The sequence below is a fragment of the Cricetulus griseus genome, chromosome 2 (assembly GCF_003668045.3).
Source record: "Cricetulus griseus strain 17A/GY chromosome 2, alternate assembly CriGri-PICRH-1.0, whole genome shotgun sequence".
Taxonomy (NCBI): Eukaryota; Metazoa; Chordata; class Mammalia; order Rodentia; family Cricetidae; genus Cricetulus; species Cricetulus griseus.
The window spans coordinates 239,226,808-239,236,198 of record NC_048595.1 but is presented as its reverse complement, the minus strand read 5'-3'; the positions used below and the strand labels follow the sequence as shown (position 1 = coordinate 239,236,198).

Sequence of the window (9,391 nt, the reverse complement as noted above, 5' to 3'; positions counted from 1 at the left end):
TTCTGGTAGAATTCTGCAGTGAAGCCATCTGGCCCTGGGCTTTTTTTGGTTGGGAGGCTTTTGATTACTGCTTCTATCTCATTAGGGTTTATAGGTCGATTTAAACTGTTTATCTGATCTTGATTTAATTTTGGTAAGTGATATTTATCCAGAAAGCTGTCCATTTCCTTTAGATTTTCCAATTTTGTGGAATACAGGTTTTCAAAGTATGACCTAATGATTCTCTGGATTTCCTCAGTGTCCGTTGTTATATCTCCCTTTTCATTTCTGATTTTGTTAAATAGCATGCTCTCTCTCTCTGCCTTTTGATTAGTTTGGCTAGAGGTTTGTCTATCTTGTTTATCTTGTCAAAGAACCAACTCTTTGTTTCATTGATTCTTTGTACTGTTTTCCTAGTTTCTACTTTGTTGATTTCGGCTCTCAGGTTGATTATTTCTTGGCGTCTACTCCTCCTTGGTGTGTTTGCTTCTTTTTGCTCTAAAGCTTTCAGTTGTTCTGTCAATTCTCTAATGTGACTTTCCTCCAGTTTCTTCATGTGGGCACTTAGTGCTATGAACTTCCCTCTTAGCACTGCTTTCAGGGTGTCCCATAAGTTCGGGTATGTTGTGTCCACATTCTCATTAAATTCTAGGAAGTCTTTAATTTCTTTTTTTATTTCTTCCTCAACCCAGGAATGGTGCAATTGGGAGTTATTCATTTTCCACGCAAATGTAGGTTTTCTGCAATTCATATTGCTGTTGAATTCCAGCTTTAAATCATGGTGATCTGATAAGATACAGGGGGTTATTTCAATACTTTTGTAACTGTGGAGGTTTTCTTTGCTGCCAACTATGTGGTCAATTTTTGAGAAGGTTCCATGTGGCGCTGAGAAGAAGGTATATTCTTTTGTGTTTGGATGGAATGTTCTATAGATATCTGTTAAACCCAGTTGGGTCATAACTTCTTTCAGATCCTTTGTTTCTTTGTTAAGTTTCTGTCTAGTGGTTCTGTCCAATGGTGTAAGGGGGGTGTTGAAGTCTCCTACTATAAGTGTGTGTGGTTTTATGTGTGGTTTGAGCTTTAGTAATGTTTCTTTCACAAATGTGGGTGCCTTCGTATTTGGAGCATAGATGTTCAGGATTGAGATTTCATCTTGATGGACTTTTCCTGTGATGAGTAAGAAATGCCCTTCTTCATCTCTTTTGATTGATTTTAGTTTAAAGTCCAATTTGTTAGATATTAGGATTGCTACACCGGCTTGTTTCTTGAGGCCATTTGATTGGAAAATCTTTTCCCATCCTTTTACTCTGAGGTATCGCCTGTCTTTGAAGTTGAGGTGTGATTCTTGTAAACAGCAGAAGGATGGATTCTGTCTTCATATCCATTCTGTTAGCCTATATCTTTTTATGGGTAAATTAAGACCATTGACATTTAGGGACATTAATGTCCATTGTTCGTTGGTTCTTGTTTGTTTTGGATTTATTGTTGGTGGTGTCATTGTGTGTGGATTTTGCCCTCCTGCTTCTTTTTGTGTTTGGCAAAATTAGGTTATCTATTGCCTGTGTTCTTATGCATGTAGTTATGTTCCTTGGGTTGGGGTTTTCCTTCCAGAACCTTCTGTAGTGCTGGATTTGTGGATATGTATTGTTTAAATCTGTTTTTGTCATGGAATATCTTGTTTTCTCCATCTATAATGATTGAAAGTTTTGCTGGGTACAGTAGTCTGGGTTGACATCCATGCTCCCTTAGTGCTTGTAGGGTATCTATCCAAGACCTTCTGGCTTTCAGAGTTTCCATTGAGAAGTCAGGTGTGATTCTAATTGGTTTCCCTTTGTACGTTACTTGGCCTTTTTCCTTTGCAGCTCTTAATATTTTCTCTTTATTCTGTAGATTTGGAGTTTTGATTATTATGTGTCAGGGGGACTTCTTTTTGTGGTCCAGTCTGTTTGTTGTCCTATAAGCTTCTTGTACTTTCATAGGCATACCTTTCTGTAGGTTGGGGAAGTTTTCTTCTATGATTTTGTTCAATATGTTTTCTGTACATTTGAGCAGTGTTTCTTCACCTTCTTCTACACCTATTATTCTTAGGTTTGGTCTTTTCACAGTGTCCCATATTTCCTGGATATTTTGTGTTAGGGATTTGTTGGACTTGAGGTTTTCTTTGGTTGATGAATGTATATCCTCTAGCGAGTCTTCAATAGCTGAGATTCTCTCTTCTGTCTCTTGGATTCTATTAGTTATACTCACGTCTTTAGATCCTGATCGTTTATCCAGTCTTTCCATTTCCAGCATCGCCTCATTCTGTGTTTTCTTTATTGTGTCTAATTCAGCTTTCATGCTTTGAACTGTTTCAAGAGCTTCCTTCACTTGTTTGGTTGTTTTATCTTGGGTTTCTTTAGCTTCTTTAAGAGATTTGTTTATTTCTTGAATTTTTTGGTTTGTCTTTTCCTCTATTTTGTGTAATTTTTTGCTTGCTTTTTCTTCTATTTCTTTAAGGGATTTTCTTGTTTCCTCTTTGAAGGTCTCTATCATCTTGCTGAGATAATTTTTGAGGTCCATCTCATCTTCATGCACTATGTTGGGCTTTTCAGGTCCTGCTGGAGTGGAGTCCCTAGATTCTGGTGGTGTCATATTGGTCTTTCTGTTGTTGAGTGAGTTCTTACTCTGTCTTCTTCCCATATTTTTTCCAGTGAGTGCAGGAAGGATCTCTCTATCTCCTCTTGTTACTCTGTAGTGTGTGGGGGCCAGGAATTCAATGTCTGAAGCTCAGGATGGTCTTGCCTCTCCTCGTAGTCTGCTCACTCTGCAGGAGTTAGGCCTCCTGAGCATGTCTGTTTCAAGCAGGGAGAAGCCTGGAGGGATCTGGGTGGATGGCGCTTAGGACAGAAGTTGGGTAAAAGCAGGGGATCGCTCACCTGGTCTGGTCTGTGATCTATTTCTCAGTTCTTAATAAATATCAACAATGTGTGAAATCTGAGTGTCAAGGAGATATTTGACTTTCTATTACTACTGCAAAAATGCTCACAATAACAATCTAAGGTTTTTCTCTCTCAAAGTTGACTGCAACATTGCTGAGGACAGCACCCACATATCTCATTGAAAATGGAGAAATTAAACTGTTCCTTACATAAAGCATTCATCTGTAAATTTTAGTGGTTATCATGTAGGAAGGTTCTCAGCATTAGCCTACCACAAAATCTTTGACTTTTTGGGAAAAAAATTCTCAGCCAATGGTGTCAAAGAACTTGCGTGAGTAACCAACTAAAGTCTGGTTTGATGTAAGTCCCACTCCACAAGATGGAAGCTATACTTGACCTTGCTTGGGTATCCAAAAATTAGATAAACCAGAGTCCTGAGGTAAAACAAAGCACTGCTGGTAAAAAAAAAAAAATCCAAAAAATAATTCCAATCATATTCTACTATATTCATACATCAGTGCCATATTATTCATCATGAGAGAGGCTACTTGAGGTACCAAATAGGAACAATGCAGAGATGTAAAACTAGACATTTTGAGGAGATAGACTACACTGCATGTCTCCAACTAATCCCACATCTCAGAGCTTAGGAAAAATTCTGGGAGAAAAGGTGGAGAGAATGTAAGAGCCAGAGAGAATGAAGGACACCAGGAGAACAATGCCATCTGAATAAACTAAGAAAGGCATATATGAATTCACATATGTATTTTTAAGGTCTACATGAGTCTGCACAAGTTCCTATGCATTTTAATTATACCATTTATTATATTTATGGGAATTATGAGTTTGAGGTGAGTATATCTCTCATTTTTTGTGCTTATTCTTGGAAGTTATTTCCTTCTGCTTGGTTTCCCTGTCGAGATTTAATATGATAGTATGTTTTTATCTTGTTATATTTTATATATTATAATTATATTATTATTTTTTAAAATTTATTCTTATCTCAAGTATGGCATTAGGTTCACAGTTTCCTTTCCCTCCATCCCTTCCATTTCCCCAACCACAAAACTAGCGTTCCCCACAGATCCACTTTTCCATTTTCCTTCAGATAAGAGTACCAGGGCATCTGGGTATATCAGCTGAGTATGGTGTAACAAGGTAGAATAATAATCAGCCCAAACTCTGATATCAGAGGTAGTTGAGGAAAGCCAGTTGGAAGAAAAGGACCAGGAAATTCAATCAGAGACCTACTACCCAAACCCCTTTCACTATTAGAAGACTAACAAAATTCCAAGTGAACAACTCTAACATATATGTAGAGGATCTAGTAAGACCCATGCAGGCTTCAGTCTTCATGACCCACCTATGAGATCTGCTTAAGTCATTCAGAGAGCCTGTTCTTTTCTAATGAATGACAACAATGGAGTGGATTTGGAGGGGAAGCAAAATGGGGAAGGACAAAGAGAATTAGAGGGAGCAGAGCAAAACATATAATAAGGACATTCTATGAAAAAGAATTTATTTTCAATAAAATAAAAAAATAAGTCTCTGGAAACTAAATCAATAAGTAATACTCATAATATGAAAACATAACAAATGGCCACCAACAAAACAATAGTAAACAAGATCAATGTGCTTTACCAAGTTCTTAGTTTATAAAACAACTACATTTAAGATCATATATAATTATATTCTAAATTTCATTTTTTTCTTTTAGAGCTAGTTATTTATCATAAATGGTATATGTGTATTATGAATGTTGGGAGACATATTTTTATCAAGTGCAACTTTGACAATATATATTTTTCTGAAAATACTTCTTTTATTAGAAGAGATTAATTTTTGGAAGACTGCAAAAATTAATTGTATATCTTCTATCCTCTTTGGTATACTCAGCCTCTTTATATTTAAACTGCCTTTAATGATTCTGTGAATTGCCCATGTAATCAGATTTGAAATCCTAAGCTATCAAAGTATCACAAGTAGAAAGAAATTTTATCTTACCCTTAGTTTTCATTGCACCCAGGTGTTTTAAATGTTAACAAAAATCCTCAAACATATAATATCAGAAAGAAGGTAAGCATCAAAAATATAGCTCTGCTGAAGGTTAGTCTACTTTTTCCATTTATGACGTGCCCCCCTCCCTTCCAGGGGTGGAATTTCTTCAGGTACAGCAGCACTGGTGTCATCCACATTAGGATCATCTTCATCATTACCTAGACCAAGCTTGATCATCCTGTAGATCCTGTTAACATGTGACTTGGGATCTTCCAGACTGAAATCAGAAGACAAAAGTGCAGTTTCATAGAACAAGATCACCATGTCCTTCAGAGACTTGTCATTCTTCTCAGCCTCTGCCTTTTGTCACAGGGTTTCAAAAATGTTGTGGTCAGGTTTTATCTCCAGATGCTTCTTTGCTGCCATGTTACCCACCATTGGGTTGTCTCTGAGAGCTTGAACATTCATGGTTCTCTCCACATTTGCTGTCCACCCATATGTGATTATGACAACACACAAAGGGGACGTCACCAATCGGTTTGATACAACCACCTTCTCAAATTTTTTCTCCAAAATATCTTTCATGATTTTGCACAGGTTTTCAAATTTTGCCTTTTTCTCTTCCTGTTTCTTTTTCTCCTCATCGTCTTCTGGAAGTTCCAGTCCTTCTGTCTTGCCCTCAAACTCCTTAGCTGTTGCACACAATACTTGAGTACTGTGGACAACAGTGATTTAAAAAAAATAAGTACTTTTGTACAGTAAAGAAAACAATGAGTAAAGTGAATAGGCAGATAACAGAATTGGAAGAATTATGTATCATTTTTATGTCCGACAGAAAATTAAACTCCACAATTTACAAAGACTGTAAAGAACCAATTTTTAAGAAAACAATTGGTAAAAATTGACTAGGAACTAAATAGAGGTTTCTCAAGTTAAGAAAATATAAATGTATAATATTTCTAAAATTGTCATCATCCTTAACTGGGGTGGGTATTTTTTGTAAACTTGAAATAAATCTGTCATAAAGAAGAGGAGTGTCATTTGAAGACTGATCTCCATTAGTTTGACAATTATATAAGTCTGTATAGAATTTTCTTAATAGTTGATAACACAACAATGCTAGACTTCTGTGAGAGGTGTCATTCATTCCTGGGCAAGTGGCCCCAGATTTTGCAATTAATGTGGCTAAACAAGTCACAGTAAGAAAGATAGTAATCATTATTCCTCCATGGTTTCTAATAGAGTTTCTGCCTCCAATTTACTGATCTATGTTTCTTCTTTGACTTCTTTAACTGATGGACAACTACCTTAAAATGAATGACACTACAAACCTTTATTTCAGTAACAGAGTAACCCAATATGATGACCATCACAAAAATGTCAATTCAAATTACCTTAAGAGTCCACCTCATCCCAGTCATAATAGGTATTGTTAAACCTTACCCAACCTTACAAAAACAGAATCAAAGATATTAAGATAATAATATGTTCCAGACACAGCAAAACCTAAATCCCTATGTCCTCATAGAGACTGTGGCAGCGTTTACATTGTTTGTACAGGTCCAAAACACATGGGGTATAAGAATTGAGAGAAAAAGTGAATGCAAACCCCTATACTTTTTTTCCGAGACTGGGCTTCTCTGTGTAACTTTGGAGCCTATCCTGGCGCTCACTCTGTAGACCAGGCTGGCCTTGAACTCACAGAGATCCACCTGCCTCTGCCTCCTGAGTGATGGAATTAAAGGTGTGTGCCACCAATACCCAGCTTGAAAACCCATATTCTTAAACCAGAATCTATTTCTACTGACACTACCAATACATGAAAATTTATTTTTCTTCAATGGAGTCTCATTGTGTATATGAGCCTTATGGGAGGCTCCATGCTCAGTAGTAGATTGCCAAAATAAATGAATCCAATAGCATTTTGTTGGATCTTTTACCTCATAGTACATTGTTTGGGTATTTTTTATAACTTTACTTACCTTTTGTTTATCTCTTGTGGTTATTGATGTTATGTTTTTATGACTCTCACTCTCTCTGTCTCTCTGTGAATTTATATGTATTTCTTGTGTTTTTTTCTCTTTTTGACAGTTTTTTATTTTAATTCAGGTTCACTTATTTTTTATTGGCCTGTTTGCTTTATAAAGTTATAAAGAAAGAGCCTTGGAGTTTGATGGGTGAGGATGTGAGGAGGTTGGGGTGGGGGGTGAATGGGAAGGGAAAACCATGACAAGAATTTACTGTATGAAAAATTTATTTTAGATAAAACAAACCAATAAACAAATAAATGAGGATATAGGAAAAGGGAAAGAACTTTTGGTACATGTGTAAACCAATGCAACCTCTTTAGAAAATATAGTGCCTCAAAAGCTAAATATGACCCAATTGTACTACTCTAGTGCATATACCAACATAACATTATGTATTATCATATTGATATCTACACCACTATGCTGATTATAATTCCAATAAATATAGTTATAATGGAAATAGGCATGATACACCTAAACTCGTGAATGGTACACATACACAAGTGAATTTTATTCAGCCTTAAAAAAATGAAATTATGGAAATTTTAGGAAAATAGATGGACCTGGGCAAAAAGTACCATGTGATGTAATACATCTTTATATAGGGAAATGCCGTATGTCCTCTCTCTGATATACTGATCCTTACTTTCGATTCTAAGGATAAACAATTTAAATAGGAGTGCCTAATAAGGGTTGCAAGAGGGAGTTTCCATTTAAGGAGAAGGAGATAAAGAAATCTTAATTGATAGGACAAAGAAGAATATCTGTGATGTAAAAGTAGAGAGAGGTAATAGAGGTAGTGGAAAAATGGTGTAAATAGAAGTAAGAAATGGAGAACAAAAAAGAGTGAAGCAAAGGTTGACCAAACTAAATACATATACTAAACATTTATGACAATATGCTATTTTGTAAGTCAGTCAAAAACAATACTTAAGATTTTTAGTGCAGATACTGGCCATGAAAAGAAAAATTTCCTTTCAGGAACCCAAGGTTATAAATTGTGACTCACTATCAAATTCACAATAACTACCTACTAGCTATTTGATATGAAGCATAGAGGGCAATAAAGAAACACAGTCAGTTGCCAATACACTTGGATACTCCTCAGAATGAGTTTGTAAGAACATAATTTTTGATAGCACCATAAACTTATGTTGCAAGATGTTGAGAAATTGAGCTGGATCTGAGCTCACTATTAGTTAACTATTATAATTCCCAAACATGCTACAAAAATGGCTGGGCACAAAAAAACACATCAAAAGTTCTACCTAGATGTGGATCCCAGAAGCTACAATAATGATATGTCTGGAAGATATGTCCACTGATAAAATTGAGACATTTGTGTTACTGGGATAAGAAAATATCTACACAAGAGTTGAGTAATACTTCATTTTGTAGATCTTGTCAACAGTCCACCAAAGTGTGTGGAATGAGTCCTGTACAAAAGCCTACTATTTATGTTTTGTCAAATGGACACGATTTTGTAATGTTTTTACAGTTAGCAATTGTTAATATAGAGATTCAGAAGCAATCAAATGTCAGAGAATAGGTAAGTGACTATGAAGTGCTGGCCCTAAATGTGACATCTGCATCACATGCATCATGTTTCAGGTATTAGTACTGAGGAAAGGGAAGAAAGAACATAAGGATCATCAGTTTGGGAGAAGTGCTAAAAAAGGTTCTCCTCAAAAGGAGTTTAGCTCAGTGCTTAGCTGTGAATCTCTGCTTCAGCTTCCATCAGGTACTGGATGAAGGATCTATAATGCAAATTAAGGTAGTCATCAATCTCATTATAGGGGAGGGAATTTAAGGTAGCATCTCCATTATTGCTTAGATTCTTAGTGGTGGTCATCCTTGTGGATACTCAGCAATTTACCTTGTGCAAGTTTTCTCATTAGGTCCACAATGGCTGCCTCTATCAAAGTATATCTTTCCTTGCTTTCCATCTCTATGCTTTCCCCAACTCAACCTTCCTAATCTCTCATATTCTCCCCCACTCCCTTTCTTCCTTCCTCTCTCTCCTACCTCCCTCTCCATCTCCATGCTCCCAACTTACTCAGGAGTTCTTGTACCTTTCCCCTTTTCTTGGGGTCCATGTAGGTTTCTCTTGGTGTATGCATTGTTTCCTAGTTCTCTGGGTTTGTGGATTATACTCTGATTATCCTTTGCTCTATGTCTAATATCCATTTATCAGTGAGTACATAATATGCTTATCTTTCAATGTCTGGATTACCTCTTTCAGGAGGGTTTCTTCTAGTTCCATCCATTTGCCTGTGAATTTCAAGATGTCATTTTTTTTCCATTGTGTAAATGTACCACATTTTCTTTATAAATTCTTTGGTATAGGGGCATCCTAGTTGCATCCAGGATCTGTATTGAAGACAGAGATTCTGTTCCACCAGGTCCAATAGCCATTTATTCCCAAATAAATACACAAAGGCTTATATTAATTATAAATTGTTTGGT

At 36.2% G+C, this 9,391-nt stretch overlaps 1 pseudogene; it reads right to left on the bottom strand.

Annotated features, from left to right (window-relative positions):
* Positions 1-5,009: 5,009 nt before the first annotated feature.
* On the bottom strand, positions 5,010-8,871 carry LOC103164526 (annotated as a pseudogene).
* Between the last annotated feature and the right edge of the window lie 520 nt (positions 8,872-9,391).